The following is a 23029-nucleotide window of genomic DNA, read 5'->3' on the forward strand; positions in this document are numbered from 1 at the left end:
TAATTGTCATAATTTCAGTCAATTGGAGGTGTACATGTGGATGTATTTCAAGGCCTACCTTCAAACTCAGTGCCTCTGCTTGACATGGGAAAATCTAAAGAAATTAGCCAAGACCTCGGAAAAAAAATTGTAGATCTCCTCAAGTCTGGTTCATACTTGGGAGCAATGTCCAAACTTCTGAAGGTACCACGTTCATCTGTACAAACAATAGAACGCAAGTATAAACACCATGGGACCACGCAGCCATCATACCGCTCAGGAAGGAGACGCGTTCTGTCTCTTAGAGATGAACGTACTCTGGTGTGAAAAGTGCAAATCAATCCCAGAACAACAGCAAAGGACCTTGTGAAGATGCTGGAGGAAACGGGTACAAAAGTATCTATATCCACAGTAAAACGAGTCCTATATCAACATAACCTGAAAGGCCGCTCAGCAAGGAAGAAGCCACTGCTCCAAAACCACCATTAAAAAAAGCCAGACAACGGTTTGCAACTGCACATGGGGACAAAGATCGTACCTTTTGGAGAAATGTCCTCTGATCTGATGAAACACAAATAGAAATGTTTGGCCATAATGACCATCATTATGTTTGTTGGAAAAAAGGGGATGATTGCAAGCCGAAGAACACCATCCCAACCGTGAAGCACGCGGGTGGCAGTATGTTGTGGGGGTGCTTTGCTGCAGGAGGGACTGGTGCACTTCACAAACTAGATGGCATCATGAGGGAGGAAAATTATGTGGATATATTGAAGCAACATCTCAAGACATCAGTCAGGAAGTTAAAGCTTGGTCGCAAATGGGTCTTCCAAATGGACAATGACCCCAAGCATACTTCCAAAGTTGTGGCAAAATGGCTTAAGGACAACAAAGTCAAGGTATTGGAGGGCTATCACAAAGCCCTGACCTCATTCGTGTAGAAAATGTGTGGGCGGAACTGAAAAAGCATGTGCGAGCAAGGAGGCCTACAAACCTGACGCAGTGACACCAACTCTGTCAGGAGGAATGGGCCAAAATTCACCCAACTTATTGTGGGAAGCTTGTGGAAGGCTACCTGAAACATGTGACTCAAATTAAACAATTTAAAGGCAATGCTACCAATTACTAATTGAGTGTATGTAAATTTGTGACCCACTGGGAACGTGATGAAAGAAATAAAAGCTGAAATAAATTATTATTTTTACTATTATTCTGACATTTCACATTCTTAAAATAAAGTAGTGATCCTAACTGACCTAAGACAGGGAATCTTTACTTGGATTTAATGTCAGGAATTGTGATAAAACTGAGTTTAAATGTATTTGGCTAAGGTGTATGTAAACTTCTGACTTCAACTGTATGTTCTCTAAGGCGTACTTTCAAGGTGTGGGATGCTTTTCCCAATATAAATCTAATTTAAAGAACACTGTAACATATAAATAACTCCTTAGTAATTCAAGTTATACATTTATTAATCTCATAGGTCCTAGAAGTCGGAGGGCATACAAAGAACATTTCCTTATGGTGCTACAAGAGGTGCAAGAGCTACAGGGGAAGCATATTTTTACGAATGCCTCTTAAAATAGGATGGCATATTTTTTTCTGTTATATTAGGATAAGGGGCAGTATTTGGAAGTTTGGATGACTGACGTGCCCAAAGTAAACTGCCTGTTACTCAGGCCCAGAAGCTAGGATATGCATATGTTACGGATACAGGTATCCTGTGTGTGTATTTCTTTTCTCTCCTTCTCCCCTCACAGGTGGTAATCATCATTCCCTAATCAGTCACCAATCAGAAGACACCTGCTCCTTTTCTCTTACCCTATCACATTCCCTTTCCCTTGGTTTAAAAACCCTTTCAGTTGTTTTCTCTGGAGCTCAATCTATCGGTCATGCAATCTCTCTGTAGATCTCTCATTTGGTTTAGCAACTACATGTCACTTTGTCTGTTGTCCTGTGAGTATTGTTTTGTTATGGTGTTTGACTGTTTGTTTGATGGTGGGAAAAGGGGGTACCAAGACAAGTCGCCCATGGGCACACACTACCCGTAGGATTACTTTGTCTAAGAATACTAGTTAGAACTGGGCGGACCACCCACTGTATTTCTGGTGAGTTAGTTAGCTGTATTGAAGTAGGCTAGTCTAGCTTAGGGGTGTTTTGGGATATTTCTTTCTTTCCTTGGGTCCAGCTCAGCCCCTTTTCCTGCCCCCCCCCCCCCCCCATAATTTACATGAGTTATGTTACGGTCTCGTTGCCATCCCCCCTAGACTGAGAGCAAAGGGGATTCGTAACAGCATATAATTGGATAGAATACAGTCTGAAGTTTCTAAAACTGTTAAAATAATGTCTGTGTATAACAGAACTGATATAGGGTCACCACCCATTCAAATGCTTGTCTATGGGATATTACAAAGGAATTCCTACCAGATTGCAGTTCCTATGGCTTCCACTAGATGTCAATAGTCTTTAGAAAGGGTTTCAGGCTTGTTTTTTGAAAAATGACTTAGTAGTTGTAGTTTTTCAAGGTGGCTCTCATTTTGGACTGTAGTCTTGTGGCGCACGTGGATGAGGGCACGCACTTCGTTATTTATCTCCGGTTTTGAGCATACTACATTTCGTCTTAAATTGTATCATTTATTTACATATTGGGGTACCTGAGGATTGATTAGAAACGTTGTTTGACTTGTTTGGACAAAGTTTATTGGTAACTTTTGGGATTGCTTTGTCTGCATGTTGAATAAGTGGAACGGGTGGCTTACTGAATCAAACGTGCCAAATAAACTGACTTTTTTGGGATATAAAGAAGGACTTTATCGAACAAAATTACCATTTGTTGTGTAGCTGGGACCCTTGGGATTGCAAACAGAGGAAGATCTTCAAAGGTAAGTGATTTTATTTTATCGCTATTTCTGAATTTTGTGATACCTCTGCTAGTTTGGAAAATGTTTTTAATGCTGGTATGTGCGTGCGCTGTCCTCAGATAATCGCATGGTATGCTTTCGCCGTAAAGCCTTTTTTAAATCTGAAAAGCGGTTGGATTAACAAGGAGTTAAGCTTTTAAACAATGTAAGACACTTGTATTTTCATTAATGTTTAATATTACAAATTTTGTATTTTGAATTTCGTGTTCTGCAATTTCCCCGGACGTTGTCGAGGTGGGTCATTAGCCCAAAGAGGTTCTAAGTGTCCCAGAAATCTTCTGGCGGAATTGAACGGCAGCTAGTTGTAGTGGTCTTTCCTTGGTCAGATTGAATAGCCTAGTAAACCAGTGTAACCAACGCACGCAGTCTGGTTAACCATGCTGCAAATGGAACACTCATGGTCATGTTCTTTATCTGTTTCCCAGGCTTGTTCTGTAAAAGGACATTTGACCGCTACACTTGCTGGCTTCCTGGGTCTGTGCTCAACGTGTTCTGTCCCTGCTACCTGCCCTGGTTCAACAAGGGTGACTGACTTTGCATTGTTGATGGTCATCTATTGAACTGTAATTTGTTATCACAGAATAATACACCAAATATGTTGACATGGCATGTTCATAAAGCATATCAAAGTAGGAATGTTATCCATACTATCGTATTCATTATGATCTAATGGGCAAAACTGATCCAAAACTGAGCCTGAGGGCAACATGAAAAGAGGGTGAAATCCGGAGCTGTAATCTATATGTTACCTCCTTGACCCTCCGGAGAACCTTGAACGGCCCCACAAACCGGGGGCTCAGATTCTTACAGGGCAGGTGAAGTGGGAGGTTTCTGGTGGAGAGCCAGACGAGATTACCAGGATGGAATACTGCTCCGGCATGCTGGATCCTCATGTGAGCATCATTCCAAACTTCTTCTGCGTGCCTGAACCACTCGTCCACCGCAGGAGCTTCGGTCTGGCTCGGGGTCCACGGATACAGGACTGGCTTATATCCCAGAACACACTGGAAGGAAGTCAGCCCAGTGGAGGAGTAATGCAATGCATTCTGTGCGCACTCTACCCAGGGAAGGAATTGGGCCCCACTCCTCCTGGCAGTAACTCCTCAGGAATCTCCCCAGCTCCTTGTTCATCCTCTCCTCCTGCCCGTGACCCCCAGCTTCTCCATGAAGGCTTTCATACCCGTGATGTGAATTGGTGGCCACTGTCTGAGACGATGTCCTCCAGAAGGCCATAGCGCCGGAAGACCTGCTGGAACAGTGTGTCAGCTACAGTAAATGTAGAGCGGTAGGGTATCTGTCCGCAACCACCAAAATGGTGGTGAAACCATCAGAGGGGAGATCAGTAAAAAAATAAGTTTATTTTATTTAACCAGGTAGGCAAGTTGAGAACAAGTTCTCATTTACAATTGCGACCTGGCCAAGATAAAGCAAAGCAGTTCGACACACAACAACAGAGTTACACATGGAGTAAAACAAACATACAGTCAATAATACAGTAGAAAAATAAGTCTATATACAATGTGAGCAAATGAGGTGAGATAAGGGAGGTAAAGGCAAAAAAAGGCCATGGTGGCAAAGTAAATACAATATAGCAAATAAAACACTGGAATGGTAGATTTGCAGTGGAAGAATGTGCAAAATAGAAATTATGGGGTGCAAAGGAGCTAAATAAATACAGTAGGGGGAGAGGTAGTTGTTTGGGCTAAATTATAGATGGGCTATGTACAGCTGCAGTAATCTGTGAGCTGCTCTGACAGCTAGTGCTTAACCTTTTATGGCTGCAGGCCGGTGTCGGGCTCAATATGACAACAGCCCGTCCAAGTGCAGGGCGCGAAATTCAAAAGATATTTTTGAGAAATATTTAACTTTCACACATTAACAAGTCCAATACAGCAAATTAAAGATAAACATCTTGTGAATCCAGCCAACATGTCCGATTTTTTAAAAATGTTTTACACAAAAACACCACGTATATTTATGTTAGCTCACCACCAAATAGAAAAAAGCACAGACATTTTTCACAGCACAGGTAGCATGCACAAAACCAACCAAACTAACCAAGAACCAACCAAACTAACCAAGAAACAACTTCATCAGATGACAGTCTTATAACATGTTATACAATAAATCTATGTTTTGTTCGAAAAATGTGCATATTTGAGGTATAAATCATAGTTTTACATTGCAGCTACAATCGGAAATAGCACCGAAGCAGCTAGAACAATTACAGAGACCAAATTGAAATACCAAAATACTCATCATAAAACATTTATGAAAAATACATGGTGTACAGCAAATGAAAGATAAACATCTTGTGAATCCAGCCAATATTTCAGATTTTTTAAGTGTTTTACAGCAAACACAATATAGCATTATATTAGCTTACCACAATAGCCAAAAACACAACCCATTTATCAACAGCAAAAGTTAGCGATCGCAAGAAAACAGCAAAAGATATATAATTTTTCACTAACCTGGACAAACTTCATCAGATGACAGTCCTATAACATCAGGTTATACAATACACTTATGTTTTGTTCGAAAATGTGCATATTTAGAGCTGAAATCCGTGGTTATACATTGTGAAAACTTAGCATCTTTTTCCCAGAATGACCGGATATATTTCTGACACTCACCTATTCTGACCAAATAACTCATAATAAACGTTACTAAAAAATACTTGTTATACAGCAAATGATAGATACACTAGTTCTTAATGCAATCGCCGTGTTAGAATTCTAAAAATAACTTCATTACGACATACAGCTTAGGAAATAACATCATAAATGGGTCCTACTTTGGTTGAGCTTCCATCAGAATCTTGTACAAGTGGTCCTTTGTCCAGAACAATCGTTGTTTGGATTTAGAATGTCCTTTTTCCCTCTCGAATTTGCAAGCAAAACTTGCCAAGTGGCGCGAACCTGTCCATCGTCAACAAACGCAGAGAACGGAACACGCCAAAACTCCCGAAAAATTCAATAATCTGATTAAACTATATTGAAAAAACATACTTTACGATGATATTGTCACATTTATCAAATAAAATCAAAGCCGGAGATATTTGCNGGAACACGCCAAAACTCCCGAAAAATTCAATAATCTGATTAAACTATATTGAAAAAACATACTTTACGATGATATTGTCACATTTATCAAATAAAATCAAAGCCGGAGATATTTGCAAGTCTATTTATTTTTTTATTTTTTTATTTCACCTTTATTTAACCAGGTAGGCAAATTGAGAACACGTTCTCATTTACAATTGCGACCTGGCCAAGATAAAGCAAAGCAGTTCGATACATACAACAACACATAGTTACACATGGAGTAAAACAAACATACAGTCAATAATACAGTGAAAAATAAGTCTATATACAATGTGAGCAAGTGAGGTGAGAAGGGAGGTGAAGGCAAACAAAATATATATAAAAATAAATAAAAATATAAAAAGGCCATGGTGGCGAAGTAAATACAATATAGCAAGTAAAAAAACACTGGAATGGTTGGTTTGCAGTGGAAGAAAGTGCAAAGTAGAGATAAAGATAATGGGGTGCAAAGGAGCAAAAATAAATAAATGAATACAGTAGGTAAAGAGGTAGTTGTTTGGGCTAAATTATAGATGGGCTATGTACAGGTGCAGTAATCTATGAGCTGCTCTGACAGCTGGTGCTTAAAGCTAGTGAGGGAGATAAGTGTTTCCAGTTTCAGAGATTTTTGTAGTTCGTTCCAGTCATTGGCAGCAGAGAACTGGAAGGAGAGGCGGCCAAAGGAGGAATTGGCTTTGGGGGTGACCAGAGATATACCTGCCGGAGCACGTGCTGCTATGGTGACTAGCGAGCTGAGATAAGGGGAGACTGTACCTAGCAGGGTCTTGTAGATGACCTGGAGCCAGTGGGTTTGGCGACGAGTATGATGCGAGAGCCAGCCAACGAGCGTACAGGTCGCAGTGGTGCGCAGTATATTGGGCTTTGGTGACAAAACGGATGGCACTGTGATAGACTGCATCCAACTTATTGAGTAGGGTATTGGAGGCTATTTTGTAAATGACATCGTCGAGGATCTGTAGGATGGTCAGTTTTACAAGGGTATGTTTGGCAGCATGAGTGAAGAATGCTTTGTTGTGAAATAGGAAGACAATTCTAGATTTAACTTTGGATTGGAGATGTTTGATGTGAGTCTGGAAGGAGAGTTTACAGTCTAACCAGACACCTAGGTATGTGTAGTTGTCCACGTATTCTAAGTCAGAACCGTCCAGAGTAGTGATGCTGGGCGGGTGGGTAGGTGTGGGCAGCGATCGGTTGAAGAGCATGCATTTAGTTTTACTTGTAGTTAAGAGCAATTGGAGGCCACGGAAGGAGAGTTGTATGGCATTGAAACTCGTCTGGAGTTTAGTTAACACAGTGTCCAAAGAAGGGCCAGAAGTATACAGAATGGTGTCGTCTTCGTAGAGGTGGATCAGAGACTCACCAGCAGCAAGAGCGACATCATTGATGTATACAGAGAAGAGAGTCGGTCCAAGAATTGAACCCTGTGGCATCCCCATAGACTACCAGAGGCCCGCACAACAGGCCCTCTGATTTGACACACTGAACTCGATCAGAGAAGTAGTTGGTGAACCAGGCAAGGCAGTCATTTGAGAAACCAAGGCTATCGAGTCTGCCGATGAGGATGTGGTGATTGACAGAGTCGAAAGCCTTGGCCAGGTCAATGAATATGGCTGCACAGTTGTTTCTTATCGATGGCGGTTAGGATATCGTTTAGGACCTTGAGCCTGACTGAGGTGCACCCATTACCAGCTCTGAAACCAGATTGCATAGCGGAGAAGGTATGGTGGGATTCGAAATGGTCGGTAATCTGAGCATGCCAGGGAGATTTAGTTTGGGCACATATGGAACAGGAGTTGACGTAGCGAGTGACGTCCCGCGCCAAGGTGGGCCACCAGTACTTTCCAAGATGGATTGAATAGTGTGATATCTGGATGTCCGGCGACGACAGCTGTGCACCCAGGTCAACAGCCAATCACTTATCCCTGTGGGATAAGGACAGGAGGACAGGTAGCAGGTGTGGGTTCTCTCTCAAGGGCCTAGCAAATGTCCACATCTATGTACCAGAGCATGGGGGCTACGACTCGAGAGGGCGGAATTATGGGTGCACTCCGGACAGGAACCTCTCCAGAATAGTAGAGACGGGACATCGGCTTTGATGTTCTTTGAACCTGGGCCAGAGAAGTCGAATCTAGGGAAAAAAAGGGCCCACCTTGCTTGCCGTGGGTTCAGCCGCCTCACTGTCCGTATATACGGACATGGTCGGTGAGGATGAGAAATGGATCCTTGGCACCCTCCAGCCAATGTCTCCACTCCTAAATTCCAACTTAACCACCACAAGCTCCTGATCGCCGACATCATAGTTCCCCTCTGCAGGAGACTTTGAGTAATATGCACATGGATACGATTTCTGTGGATTACCTGGTCATTGGGACAGGACAGCCCTCACACCCACTTCTGAAGCATCCACCTTCGTTGGAGCCATGGGGGCAACGTGGGATCTGGATGTTGGAGCAGGTGAAACTTACACGGACCACCCTTGAAGAGAGAGGAGAGGCTACAGAGCTAAAGTCCCACCGGCCAATAACCAGGGAAAATACAGCGCGCCATATTCAAATAACATGATATAAAAATCTAACTTTCATTAAATCACACATGTAAGATACCAAATTAAAGCTACACTCGTTGTGAATCCAGCCAACATGTCAGATTTCAAAAAGGCTTTTCGGCTAAAGCATAAGATGCTATTATCTGATGATAGCACAACAGTAAACAAAGAGAGTAGCATAATTCAACACTGCAAGCACGACACAAAACGCAGAAATAAAATATAAATCATGTCTTACCTTTGACGAAATCTTTTGTTGGAACTCCAATATGTCCCATAAACATCACAAATGGTCCTTTTGTTCGATTTAATTCCGTCGATATATATATCCAAAAATGTCAATTTATTTGGACCGTTTCATCCAGAAAGACACAGCTTCCAACTTTCGCCAAGTCACTACAAAATATATCAAAAGTTACATGTAAACTTTACCAAAACATTTCAAACTACTTTTGGAATACAACGTTAGGTATTTTTAAACATTAATAATCGATCAATTTGAAGACAGGATGATCTGTGTTCAATACAAAAAGAAAACAAACTGACGCAACTTTTTTCGTAACGTGACTCTCTCAAAAAATGTACTTCATGTGACCCTCATTTACGATAGCCCTACTTCTTCACTACACAAAGGAATAACCTCAACCGATTTCCAAGGACTGGTGACATCCAGTGGAAGCGGTAGGAACTGCAAGCAAGTCGATTAGAAATCTGGTGTCTTTAATATAACTCATTGAAAAGACAGTGACATCAAAAAAAGACAAATTCTGAATGGTTTGTCCGCAGGGTTTTGCCTGCTACATAAGTTCTGTTATTCTCACAGACATGATTCAAACAGTTTTAGAAACTTCAGAGTGTTTTCTATCCAAATAATATGCATATCTTATATTCTGGGGATGAGTAGCAAGCAGTTGAATTTTGGCATGCTATTTTTCCGAAAGTGAAAATGCTGCCCCCTGCCCTCAAGAAGTTAATGAAATGGCAGTGGAAGTTGACGAACCCCAAAAAACCATTGTAACCCCTTTATAGTGGGGTTACATCGAACGTCTTACCATCCATCATCACTCCTTGCAGGCCGATCTGGTAACCCAAAAAGGAGACAGCCTCCTGATGGAATTGGTACGTCTCCGCTTTTAAATACAGGTGGTTGGCCAGGAGGCGTTCCAGGACTACTCAGACGTGAGCGACGTGATCCTCCAAGGTAGCCGATGAGACCAGGATGTTGTCGATATACACGACCACCTTGCGTCCGAGCATGTCCCGGAACACCTCTTTAACGAATGCCTGGAACACTGACGGAGCATTGGCTAATCCATAAAGCATCACCAAGTACTTGTAGTGACCAGACATCGTGCTGAAAAGCTGTTTTCCATTCATCCCCCTACCGGATGCGGATAAGATTGTAGGCACTCTGCAGGTCCCACAAAGTTGTTTGATCGTGGCCGGCACCAATGCGAGAGGGTAGCGTTACTTTGTGGTGAAGGAATTCAGACCTCTGTAATCAATACACAGACGTAACCCTCCATCCTTCTTGGCCACGAAGAAGAAGCGTACCGATGCAGGGGAGGTGGTCATGTGAATGAAACCTTGTTGGAGAGCCTCACGGATGTACACCTACCTCCATAGCCTTGGTTTCAGCCACCGACAGATGGTAGATGTGGAGGTGCAGAGCCTGCAAGCAGGTCGATGGCACAGTCCCAGGGGTGATGAGGGAGACAGGTGGCGCGGGTCTTGGAGAGAACCTCCCGTAGGTCTTGGTATACCTCCGGGATCTTGGGCTGAAGGGCAACCACAGGACTCTCGACTGATGTGGAACCACAGGGGAAGGGAAAGCAGGTCCCCGGCATTCGGGTGCCCAGTCCGTGATTGTCGTCCTCAACCATGAGATAGTGGGGTCATGACGTTGGAGCCATGGGAGGTCTAGGATGATCTTATGTATGGGTGCACTGATGATGAGGAAGGGAAGGATTTCTTGGTGTATGGACTCCAGGGTGAGCGGTGCTGTGATGTGTATGATAGTCCCGGATCCCAGTGGTCAACTATCCAGCACTTGGACAGGAAATGGAGAGGAGAGCGGGTATGAGGTGACGTTCAGGGAGGAGGCAAGGGCCTGGTCAATAGAATTCCCCGTGGCACCGGAGTCCACTAGAGTTGTAGAAACAACACGAGGGACAGCCAGATATTGATTTCACTACTAGAAAGGGTTTGGCAGAAAGTGATCATCTCGGGGCTGTCCCTCTGCTCTCGTGGACCCCAGGTTGAAACGTAACGGACACCGTTGAAGCTGGTGCCCCTTCTGACCGCAATAGGGTCAGAGCCCCAGCTGTCACAGACTGCGTAGCTCAGACACGGGGAGACGTGTTGCCCCTACCTTCATGGGTTCAGGCTCTGACCCAGAACGGTCAACAGAGGGAGAGAGGCGATGGGGGTTCCGACACTCCCAAAGAAGGTTATCCATCTGGATCTCATCTGGATCTCTTCACGCAGTCCTCTTCTGAATAGGGTTCGGAGAGCCGGCTCATTCCATCCACTGGATGCTGCCACTGTCCGGGAGGTGAGGGCATACTTCGCAGCAGTCTGGCCTTCCTGCCGTAGTTGGAGTAGGCGCTCACCTCCCTCTCTGCCCTCCGGTGGATGATTGAAGACCACCCTGAACGGAGCCATAAACTTCTCATAGGAATCCAGCTCCTCCTCTCCTCTTTCCCAGACGGCCATAGCCCACTCCAACGCCCATCCGGTCAGCAGGGCAATAACCGTGGCAACCTTTGGACCTCTCGGTGGTGGAGGCTCCCATCTGATGGGCGAAATAGAGGGAGCACTGGAGTAGGAAGCCACAGCATTTAGATGGAGTCCTGTCATATTCGCTGACCAGGGGGACTAATGGATGGGGTGCTGGCTCGCTGAGTCGACTCGTGTTAGAGAATCCTCCGCTAGTTGGAGGTGACGGCCCTCGGGTAATGTCGAGGCGTTGAAGAACAAGGAGAACCTCATCCATTGCCATCTCCAGTTACGCCAGCTGATCGTGGTGTTTGCCGACCATCTGGGAGATGTCTTGATTACCTGCTGCTTCCATTTTGTTTAGGCAGTATTCTGAAATGGAGACGCAGGGGGAGTTGGTGAGTTGAATAATAACAAACATGGAGAGATACAAACCAAGAAGGGTCTGGACAAGAAAACAGAACCAATACTGCCTGATGAGTGAGGTTACAGAGTGCTAGATAAAGGTGGTGATGAAGTCCAGTTGTGCATAATGATGGGGCGCAGGTGTACGTAATGATGGTTGCCAGGTGTGCGTAATGATGGGTTGCCAGGACCGGTGGTTAGTAGACCGGCGACGTTGAACGGGGGAGAGGGAGTAAGCGTGACACATTGTGTGTGTTGCTTTCAGAATAGTATGTGTGTGGGCACATTGACTGTGTGCCTGTTTCTGTGGGAAGAGAGGTTTTTGTCTTTGCACACTAAACGTGTATTTATGTGTGTATGTTTCCAGTGTCTCAGGGTGTGGTGCGTCGGCGGTGTGGCTCTGGTGGGTGGAGGAGGAAGACTAGGAAGTCTGGAGGGACATGTCTCAGTGTGAAGAGGAACAGGAAGTCACATCTCAGGAGGCACCTGGCATAAATACTACACAATCTGTTTTTGTACTTGTAGGTGTTAATGAGCACTGTGCCCCTGAGCTCTTTAGGTAAATCAGCCTTCTGTGCCATCATTTGGAGTGCTGTACTGCTGTCAACTTATGCAGCCCCTTGATGCTAACCCTTCAATTTCTGCAGATCTGAAGGGTCTGGATACCATATGTATAAGCAGTGTAGTAATGGAGTTTTCGCCTTACAGATCTGCAAACCATGAATGATTAAGGCCAAGGGGAATGGCTAGGAAGCGATTTGGGAACGGCTGATCCTTTTACGTGTTCGTTTCAACGCTATTGAGAAAGCTGTGTTTTTCAAGTTGTTTATATCTTCGTTGGTGAGAACATGTGTATAAAGTCCTACTTAACATAATCTCTTCTGACATCAGTTCCCATGGTAACATGCTCTGCATGTGTTTCCACAGCTGTGGTTCAACCAGTTAATGGTGAGCTTTATGATGATGTACACGGTTGGCTACACCTGTCCCTCTCTTCACCACCACTCCTCAAACTGTAAGCACTGGTCTCTGTCCACATCACTCATCTTGACTATGCTTTGACATTCCAGTAAGCACTTCTTTCAATATTTTCCACAGAAACCCCAGAAGGAGGCTTTGGATGAGCATTTTAAAAGCAACCCTAGAAGAGTAACAGCATGGAATGGGTTGTGAGTGTGACCATACATGAGTCAGTCACAATACATTAATTTGAGCCAGTTGGCTACAGCAGGAAAATAATCCTGCAGCAACAGGACATGTGAATTGTTATATGGATCATAATTAATGGACATTTTTTGTTGTTAGGGCAAATCAAGTCTGAAATTGTAAAGTGGCCTTTTTAAACCTAGAATACACTACAAGTTTGCATTTCCTTATTTATTATTGCAACAACGGGATGATCAAATTAAGATACGGCATCTGTATACAGCATTCACAAGCAAACATAGAAGCTTTAGCTGTGATTTTGTCACGTCTACTCCCGCCACCCCCTCTCCGGTGCTCGACGTTGCCGGTCGACTAACCACCGGTCCTGGCAACCCATCGTTATGCTCACCTGGCAACCTTCATTATGCACACTTGCGCCTCATCATTACGCTTCGAACACACCGACTGCGACATTGCGTTTCGATACACCAGAAGTACATTCATTTCCAATGGAACGCTGCATTTGCCTTGCAGCATTGCGTTGCAGAGGCAGTTGCAGTGCGTTCTGTGTGGTGCATACGTTCGATAAATCGAACGTATGCATCAAATTGTATGAGTGGACTTGACAGAAAGTAGCAAAATATGAATGTRGATTTTTTTTTGCACACAYATTCAGTAAAAATKTGTGATTACATAAAAACAGTTTGATTGCATAATTTCTTTACATTTTTTATAAATGTATTTGCCAAGTATATTATTTATTCGATGACATCCTCAAATTAATTGTGAGAGCCTATAATATAATTTCCCTCCAACATGCAGTTTTGGAGCGAAATGCAATAATAAATAGTAAAGATAGGCAGAGTAGGCTCTTTCAACAATGAGACCAACGTTGAGGAAGGTKGTCTTGATCGCGCTGTTGGGCCGGGACCAGCCCCGCCGAAAGCGCAGGTCTGTGTGGGTCCAGAGATGGTTAAAGTCCCGAAAGCAGGCAGGGGAGTTCCACCGTCTAATTCAAGAGCTTCGACTGTTTGGAGAGGAATTCCGAAGTTACTTTCGTCTGGACCGAAGCCAGTTCGATCACCTGCTCCAGATGGTTGGAGCCAGGATCGCCCGGATGGATACCAACTACCGGGAGTCCATCAGCCCAGTTGAACGCCAACTACCGGGAGTCCATCAGCCCAGTTGAACGCCTGGCGATTTGTCTCCGGTAAGCTACATTCTAGTACATTTTTAAAGCCTTTGATACCATAATTGATTGATATTTGATACATTGTTTTTATGTGCAACCTAGCTAGCTAAAGGGCTCTAGTTAATAGTCCCTATTTGACATCAGATGTACTTTTACAGAATGTTCATTGGGACTATAACTTTTCCCAAAGTTGGTTTATAATCCTTTTTTAATTATGCAATGTTACCAAATGAAAAGAAAGGTGCCTTCTGCTCTGGATGAAGGTAGGCTAGTCTTCTCCAGGACCCATTGTTGTTCAAGACAGTTCAGTCATTCATTACATTCTTATTGGACTCACACACTCTTAGAGAAAAAGTTTCAAAAGTGTCCCTTCGTGTTTCCCCATAGGATAACCATTTTTGGTTCCAGGTATAATATATGGAACCCAATCGGGTTCTACTTGGAACCAAAAGGGGTACTACCTGGAACCTAAAAGGGATCTCCTATGGGGACAGCCAGAGAACCCTTTTAAGTAGATAGTACCATTCTTTCTAAGAGTAGAGTTGGCCTGGACTACAGTTTATTGATATAGTCATAGACTGAATTGTACAGTTTCAAGCATTGTTAATGATGGTTGATGAGTATTACAATATAATTAGTATAGCATAATAAACAGTAATGAGGTAGCTATATGAGTAGATATAATATGTGGGTGGAATTCAAGTTATACACAATATTTATCATTATATTTTAGATTCTTGGCGACAGGGGACTCCTACAGGACCATAGGATTCAGCTTCCGAGTTGGACGGTCCACGGTGGCAGGCATTGTCCCCGCTSTGGCACAAGCCATTTGGGACTGTCTGATTGGTGAATACATGCCTGTCCCCAAGGAGGAAGACTGGAGGGCCATCGCTGCCGAGTTCCTGGAGAGGTGGAATTTCCCCAACTGTCTTGGCTCCATTGACGGGAAACATGTAGTAATCCAGGCTCCACCGTGCTCAGGTTCGCAATTCTACAACGGTACATATTCAGTTGTACTCTTGGCTGTAGTAGATGCCACCTACTGTTTCCGTGTTGTCGATGTTGGTGCTTACAACAAGGGAAGTGATGGCGGGACCCTCCGGGACTCTGCCTTTGACCAGGCACTGGTGAAGTCCCATGGCAGTATGCCGTGGAGTGAAATGGCTCTTTTAAGCGCCCCATAACACAAAAGGTTATTTTAAGAACCATCCTCCGTTGTCCATAAAATTGCATTTTTCCCCCAGATTACTTTATGTATCATTGTCTCTCTTCATTTGGAAGCTATATTTAAGTGACATTTGGGAGTAAAGACCACACCTTAATAACCCCTTCCCTCTCCCATTAACGTCAGTATTATACACACCTGGCATGGTACATCAGGTGAGCGGGAGCACTAATTAAGGTTATACGACATACAGTTAGTATGATAACAAAGGGAAAGGGTAACCTAGGGTCGATACAAATAGTACAGTTTACCACCATGTTCACTGGCCTGACAAAATACAGGTGGGGAAAAAAACTAATTAGGAAGAGAATGTGTTTTTACTTTCATCTTGTCTTAGATCTGCAAAGGTGTAGGGAAGAAATAAGCAGATTAAGTCTAAATTAGATATTAATAAACAACTGACTATGAAAACATTATAATTTAATAAGTATTCAAGTACAGGAAAGAACATGACAGGTATGTGTGTTGTAAAAATGTTTTAAAAAATTGAACTATTGAAAGAGGTGTGTATGTGCGTGTAAAAAATAAATAAAATGAATGTATAGCCTGTAATCTGTAAGAGAACAAGAGCATGTATTTTTGGCACAACTGCAGACCGATAAAGGGACTACTCATAAAGCCTAGACGTAGTAGGGGAACTTCAGACATGGCCATAAAGAGAGAGAGGGCAGGGCACTGGAGATCTGAGGTATGAAGAGGTGTGTGTGTGTCTCTGTCTCTGAAAAAAAGGAAATAATATGTAGCCATAACACAGCTAAACATAGGAACTGGCCAAGCAAGTCGATTAGAAATCTGGTGTCTTTAATATAACTCATTGAAAAGACAGTGACATCAAAAAAAGACAAATTCTGAATGGTTTGTCCGCAGGGTTTTGCCTGCTACATAAGTTCTGTTATTCTCACAGACATGATTCAAACAGTTTTAGAAACTTCAGAGTGTTTTCTATCCAAATAATATGCATATCTTATATTCTGGGGATGAGTAGCAAGCAGTGAATTTTGGCATGCTATTTTTCCGAAAGTGAAAATGCTGCCCCCTGCCCTCAAGAAGTTAATGAAATGGCAGTGGAAGTTGACGAACCCCAAAAAAACCATTGTAACCCCTTTATAGTGGGGTTACATCGAACGTCTTACCATCCATCATCACTCCTTGCAGGCCGATCTGGTAACCCAAAAAGGAGACAGCCTCCTGATGGAATTGGTACGTCTCCGCTTTTAAATACAGGTGGGGTTGGCCAGGAGGCGTTCCAGGACTACTCAGACGTGAGCGACGTGATCCTCCAAGGTAGCCGATGAGACCAGGATGTTGTCGATATACACGACCACCTTGCGTCCGAGCATGTCCCGGAACACCTCTTTAACGAATGCCTGGAACACTGACGGAGCATTGGCTAATCCATAAAGCATCACCAAGTACTTGTAGTGACCAGACATCGTGCTGAAAAGCTGTTTTCCATTCATCCCCCTACCGGATGCGGATTAAGATTGTAGGCCACTCTGCAGGTCCCACAAAGTTGTTTGATCGTGGCCGGCACCAATGCGAGAGGTAGCGTTACTTTTGTTGAAGGAATTCAGACCTCTGTAATCAATACACGACGTAACCCTCCATCCTTCTTGGCCACGAAGAAGAAGCGTACCGATGCAGGGGAGGTGGTCATGTGAATGAAACCTTGTTGGAGAGCCTCACGGATGTACACCTACCTCCATAGCCTTGGTTTCAGCCACCGACAGATGGTAGATGTGGAGGTGCAGAGCCTGCAAGCAGGTCGATGGCACAGTCCCAGGGGTGATGAGGGAGACAGGTGGCGCGGGTCTTGGAGAGAACCTCCCGTAGGTCTTGGTATACCTCCGGGATCTTGGGCTGAAGGGCAACCACAGGACTCTCGACTGATGTGGAACCACAGGGGAAGGGAAAGCAGGTCCCCGGCATTCGGGTGCCCAGTCCGTGATTGTCGTCCTCAACCATGAGATAGTGGGGTCATGACGTTGGAGCCATGGGAGGTCTAGGATGATCTTATGTATGGGTGCACTGATGATGAGGAAGGGAAGGATTTCTTGGTGTATGGACTCCAGGGTGAGCGGTGCTGTGATGTGTATGATAGTCCCGGATCCCAGTGGTCAACTATCCAGCACTTGGACAGGAAATGGAGAGGAGAGCGGGTATGAGGTGACGTTCAGGGAGGAGGCAAGGGCCTGGTCAATAGAATCCCCGTGGCACCGGAGTCCACTAGAGTTGTAGAAACAACACGAGGGACAGCCAGATATTGATTTCACTACTAGAAAGGGTTTGGCAGAAAGTGATCATCTCGGGGCTGTCCCTCTGCTCTCGTGGACCCCAGGGGAAACGTAACGGACACCGTTGAAGCTGGTGCCCCTTCTGACCGCAATAGGGTCAGAGCCCAGCTGTCACAGACTGCGTAGCTCAGACACGGGGAGACGTGTTGCCCCTACCTTCATGGGTTCAGGCTCTGACCCAGAACCGTCAACAGAGGGAGAGAGGCGATGGGGGTTCCGACACTCCCAAAGAAGGTTATCCATCTGGATCTCATCTGGATCTCTTCACGCAGTCCTCTTCTGAATAGGGGTCGGAGAGCCGGCTCATTCCATCCACTGGATGCTGCCACTGTCGGGAGGTGAGGGCATACTTCGCAGCAGTCTGGCCTTCCTGCCGTAGTTAGGTAGGCGCTCACCTCCCTCTCTGCCCTCCGGTGGATGATTGAAGACCACCCTGAACGGAGCCATAAACTTCTCATAGGAATCCAGCTCCTCCTCTCCTCTTTCCCAGACGGCCATAGCCCACTCCAACGCCCATCCGGTCAGCAGGGCAAAACCGTGGCAACCTTTGGACCTCTCGGTGGTGGAGGCTCCCATCTGATGGGCGAAATAGAGGGAGCACTGGAGTAGGAAGCCACAGCATTTAGATGGAGTCCTGTCATATTCGCTGACCAGGGGGACTAATGGATGGGGTGCTGGCTCGCTGAGTCGACTCGTGTTAGAAGATCCTCCGCTAGTTGGAGGTGACGGCCCTCGGGTAATGTCGAGGCGTTGAAGAACAAGGAGAACCTCATCCATTGCCATCTCCAGTTACGCCAGCTGATCGTGGTGTTTGCCGACCATCTGGGAGATGTCTTGATTACCTGCTGCTTCCATTTTGTTTAGGCAGTATTCTGAAATGGAGACGCAGGGGGAGTTGGTGAGTTGAATAATAACAAACATGGAGAGATACAAACCAAGAAGGGTCTGGACAAGAAAACAGAACCAATACTGGCCTGATGAGTGAGGTTACAGAGTGCTAGATAAGGTGGTGATGAAGTCCAGTTGTGCATAATGATGGGGCGCAGGTGTACGAATGATGGTTGCCAGGTGTGCGTAATGATGGTTGCCAGGACCGGTGGTTAGTAGACCGGCGACGTTGAACGGGGGAGAGGGAGTAAGCGTGACACATTGTGTGTGTTGCTTTCAGAATAGTATGTGTGTGGGCACATTGACTGTGTGCCGTTTCTGTGGGAAGAGAGGTTTTTGTCTTTGCACACTAAACGTGTATTTTTGGTGTATGTTTCCAGTGTCTCAGGGTGTGGTGCGTCGGCGGTGTGGCTCTGGTGGGTGGAGGAGGAAGACTAGGAAGTCTGGAGGGACATTCTCAGTGTGAAGAGGAACAGGAAGTCACATCTCAGGAGGCACCTGGCATAAATACTACACAATCTGTTTTTTGTACTTGTAGGTGTTAATGAGCACTGTGCCCCTGAGCTCTTTAGGTAAATCAGCCTTCTGTGCCATCATTTGGAGTGCTGTACTGCGTCAACTTATGCAGCCCCTTGATGCTAACCTTCAATTTCTGCAGATCTGAAGGGTCTGGATACCATATGTATAAGCAGTGTAGTAAGGAGTTTTCGCCTTACAGATCTGCAAACCATGAATGATTAAGGCCAAGGGGAATGGCTAGGAAGCGATTTGGGAACGGCTGATCCTTTACGTGTTCGTTTCAACGCTATTGAGAAAGCTTGTGTTTTTCAAGTTGTTTATATCTTCGTTGGTGAGAACATGTGTATAAAGTCCTACTTAACATAATCTCTTCTGACATCAGTTCCCATGGTAACATGCTCTGCATGTGTTCCACAGCTGTGGTTCAACCAGTTAATGGTGAGCTTTATGATGATGTACACGGTTGGCTACACCTGTCCCTCTCTCACCCCCACACTCCTCAAACTGTAAGCACTGGTCTCTGTCCACATCACTCATCTGACTATGCTTTGACATTCCAGTAAGCACTTCTTTCAATATTTTCCACAGAAACCCAGAAGGAGGCTTTGGATGAGCATTTTAAAAGCAACCCTAGAAGAGTAACGCATGGAATGGGTTGTGAGTGTGACCATACATGAGTCAGTCACAATACATAATTTGAGCCAGTTGGCTACAGCAGGAAAATAATCCTGCAGCAACAGGACATGTGAATTGTTATATGGATCATAATTAATGGACATTTTTTGTTGTTAGGGCAAATCAAGCTGAAATTGTAAAGTGGCCTTTTTAAACCTAGAATACACTACAAGTTTGCATTTCCTTATTTATTATTGCAACAACGGATGATCAAATTAAGATACGGCATCTGTATACAGCATCACAAGCAAACATAGAAGCTTTAGCTGTGATTTTGTCACGTCTACTCCGCCACCCCTCTCCGGTGCTCGGACGTTGCCGGTCGACTAACCACCGTCCTGGCAACCCATCGTTATGCTCACCTGGCAACCTTCATTATGCACACTTGCGCCTCATCATTACGCTTCGAACACACCGACTGCGACATTGCGTTTCGATACACCAGAAGTACTTCATTTCCAATGGAACGCTGCATTTGCCTTGCAGCATTGCGTTGCAGAGGCAGTTGCAGTGCGTTCTGTGTGGTGCATACGTTCGATAAATCGAACGTATGCATCAAATTGTAGAGTGGACTTGACAGAAAGTAGCAAAATATGAATGTAGATTTTTTTTTGCACACATATTCAGTAAAAATTTGTGATTACATAAAAACAGTTTGATTGCATAATTTCTTTACATTTTTTATAAATGTATTTGCAAGTATATTATTTATTCGATGACATCCTCAAATTAATTGTGAGAGCCTATAATATAATTTCCCTCCAACATGCAGTTTTGGAGCGAAATGCAATAATAAATAGTAAAGAAGGCAGAGTAGGCTCTTTCAACAATGAGACCAACGTTGAGGAAGGTGGTCTTGATCGCGCTGTTGGGCCGGGACCAGCCCCGCCGAAAGCGCAGGTCTGTGTGGGTCCAGAGATGGTTAAAGTCCCGAAAGCAGGCAGGGGAGTTCCACCGTCTAATCAAGAGCTCGACTGTTTGGAGAGGAATTCCGAAGTTACTTTCGTCTGGACCGAAGCCAGTTCGATCACCTGCCCAGATGGTTGGAGCCAGGATCACCCGGATGGATACCAACTACCGGGAGTCCATCAGCCCAGTTGAACGCCTGGCGATTTGTCTCCGGTAAGCTACATTCTAGTACATTTTTAAAGCCTTTGATACCAAATTGATTGATATTTGATACATTGTTTTTATGTGCAACCTAGCTAGCTAAAGGGCTCTAGTTAATAGTCCCTATTTGACATCAGATGTACTTTTACAGAATGTTCATTGGGACTATAACTTTTCCCAAAGTTGGTTTATAATCCTTTTTTAATTATGCAATGTTACCAAATGAAAAGAAAGGTGCCTTCTGCTCTGATGAAGGTAGGCTAGTCTTCTCCAGGACCCATTGTTGTTCAAGACAGTTACAGTCATTCATTACATTCTTATTGGACTCACATACACTCTTAGAGGAAAAGGTTCCAAAAGTGTCCCTTCTGCTTTCCCCATAGGATAACCATTTTTGGTTCCAGGTATAATAATGGAACCCAATCGGTTCTACTTGGAACCAAAAGGGGTACTACCTGGAACCTAAAAGGGATCTCCTATGGGGACAGCCAGAGAACCCTTTTAAGTAGATAGTACCATTCTTTCTAAGAGTAGAGTTGGCCTGGACTACAGTTTATTGATATAGTCATAGACTGAATTGTACAGTTTCAAGGCATTGTTAATGATGGTTGATGAGTATTACATCTAATTAGTATAGCATAATAAACAGTAATGAGGTAGCTATATGAGTAGATATAATATGTGGGTGGAATTCAAGTTATACACAATATTTATCATAATTTTAGATTCTTTGCGACAGGGACTCCTACAGGACCATAGGATTCAGCTTCCGAGTTGGACGGTCCACGGTGGCAGGCATTGTCCCCGCTCTGGCACAAGCCATTTGGGACTGTCTGATTGGTGAATACATGCCTGTCCCCAAGGAGGAAGACTGGAGGGCCATCGCTGCCGAGTTCCTGGAGAGGTGGAATTTCCCCAACTGTCTTGGCTCCATTGACGGAAACATGTAGTAATCCAGGCTCCACCGTGCTCAGGTTCGCAATTCTACAACGGTACATATTCAGTTGTACTCTTGGCTGTAGTAGATGCCACCTACTGTTTCCGTGTTGTCGATGTTGGTGCTACAACAAGGGAAGTGATGGCGGGACCCTCCGGGACTCTGCTTTGACCAGGCACTGGTGAAGTCCCATGGCAGTATGCCGTGGAGTGAAATGGCTCTTTTAAGCGCCCCATAACACAAAAGGTTATTTTAAGAACCATCCTCCGTTGTCCATAAAATTGCATTTTTCCCCCAGATTACTTTATGTATCATTGTCTCTCTTCATTGGAAGCTATATTTAAGTGACATTTGGGAGTAAAGACCACACCTTATAACCCTTTCCTCTCCATTAACGTCAGTATTATACACACCTGGCATGGTACAATCAGGTGAGCGGAGCACTAATTAAGGTTATACGACATACAGTTAGTATGATAACAAAGGGAAAGGGTAACCTAGGGTCCATACAAATAGTACAGACCACCATGCTCACTGGCCTGACAAAATACAGGTGGGAAAAAAACTAATTAGGAAGAGAATGTTTTTACTTTCATCTTGTCTTAGATCTGCAAGGTATAGGGAAGAAATAAGCAGATTAAGTCTAATTAGATATTAATAAACAACTGACTATGAAAACATATAATTTAATAAGTATTCAAGTACAGGAAAGAACATGACAGGTATGTGTGTTGTAAAAATGTTTTAAAAAATTGAACTATTGAAAGAGGTGTGTATGTGCGTGTAAAAAATAAATAAAATGAATGTATAGCCTGTAATCTGTAAGAGAACAAGAGCATGTATTTTTGGCACAACTGCAGACCGATAAAGGGACTACTCATAAAGCCTAGACGTAGTAGGGAACTTCAGACATGGCCATAAAGAGAGAGAGGGCAGGGCACTGGAGATCTGAGGTTATGAAGAGGTGTGTGTGTGTCTCTGTCTCTGAAAAAAAGGAAATAATATGTAGCCATAAACACAGCTAAACATCCAAATGGCCCCTGGATGTCATGACCAGTCGATGGAACATAACTTCACAAAAAGTTAACACCCTGGTTTCAAGTGGTTTTAAAGGAAATAAATATATGACCTTTAGTCTCGTAAGAGACCAAGAGCATCTGTGAAAACTCCGTATGAGTTTCAATTCAGAAATCTATGTAACACTAATAATGAATGCTATCCTAAGAATTTATAAACAAATGAATTGACTGAATTTAAACAGAACTGACGTGTGTGAAAAGAAAGGTACAATGAGGGAGGTCAAAACAGCAACCAGACAACTCCTCTTCATGTCCTTCCTGTGAGCTGGTCGGCTAAATTGACTCAATT

General features: G+C 44.1%; 1 long non-coding RNA gene across 1 annotated transcript; it reads left to right on the forward strand.

Moving 5' to 3' along the window:
* Positions 1-108: 108 nt before the first annotated feature.
* Positions 109-12506, forward strand: LOC111976586 (uncharacterized). The gene is made up of 3 exons (XR_002878943.2): positions 109-1932; positions 12040-12231; positions 12381-12506. It is a non-coding gene; the product is annotated as an uncharacterized lncRNA (long non-coding RNA).
* Positions 12507-23029: the final 10523 nt, after the last annotated feature.

This window comes from Salvelinus sp. IW2-2015, linkage group LG17 (genome assembly GCF_002910315.2).
Source record: "Salvelinus sp. IW2-2015 linkage group LG17, ASM291031v2, whole genome shotgun sequence".
Classification (NCBI taxonomy): domain Eukaryota; kingdom Metazoa; phylum Chordata; class Actinopteri; order Salmoniformes; family Salmonidae; genus Salvelinus; species Salvelinus sp. IW2-2015.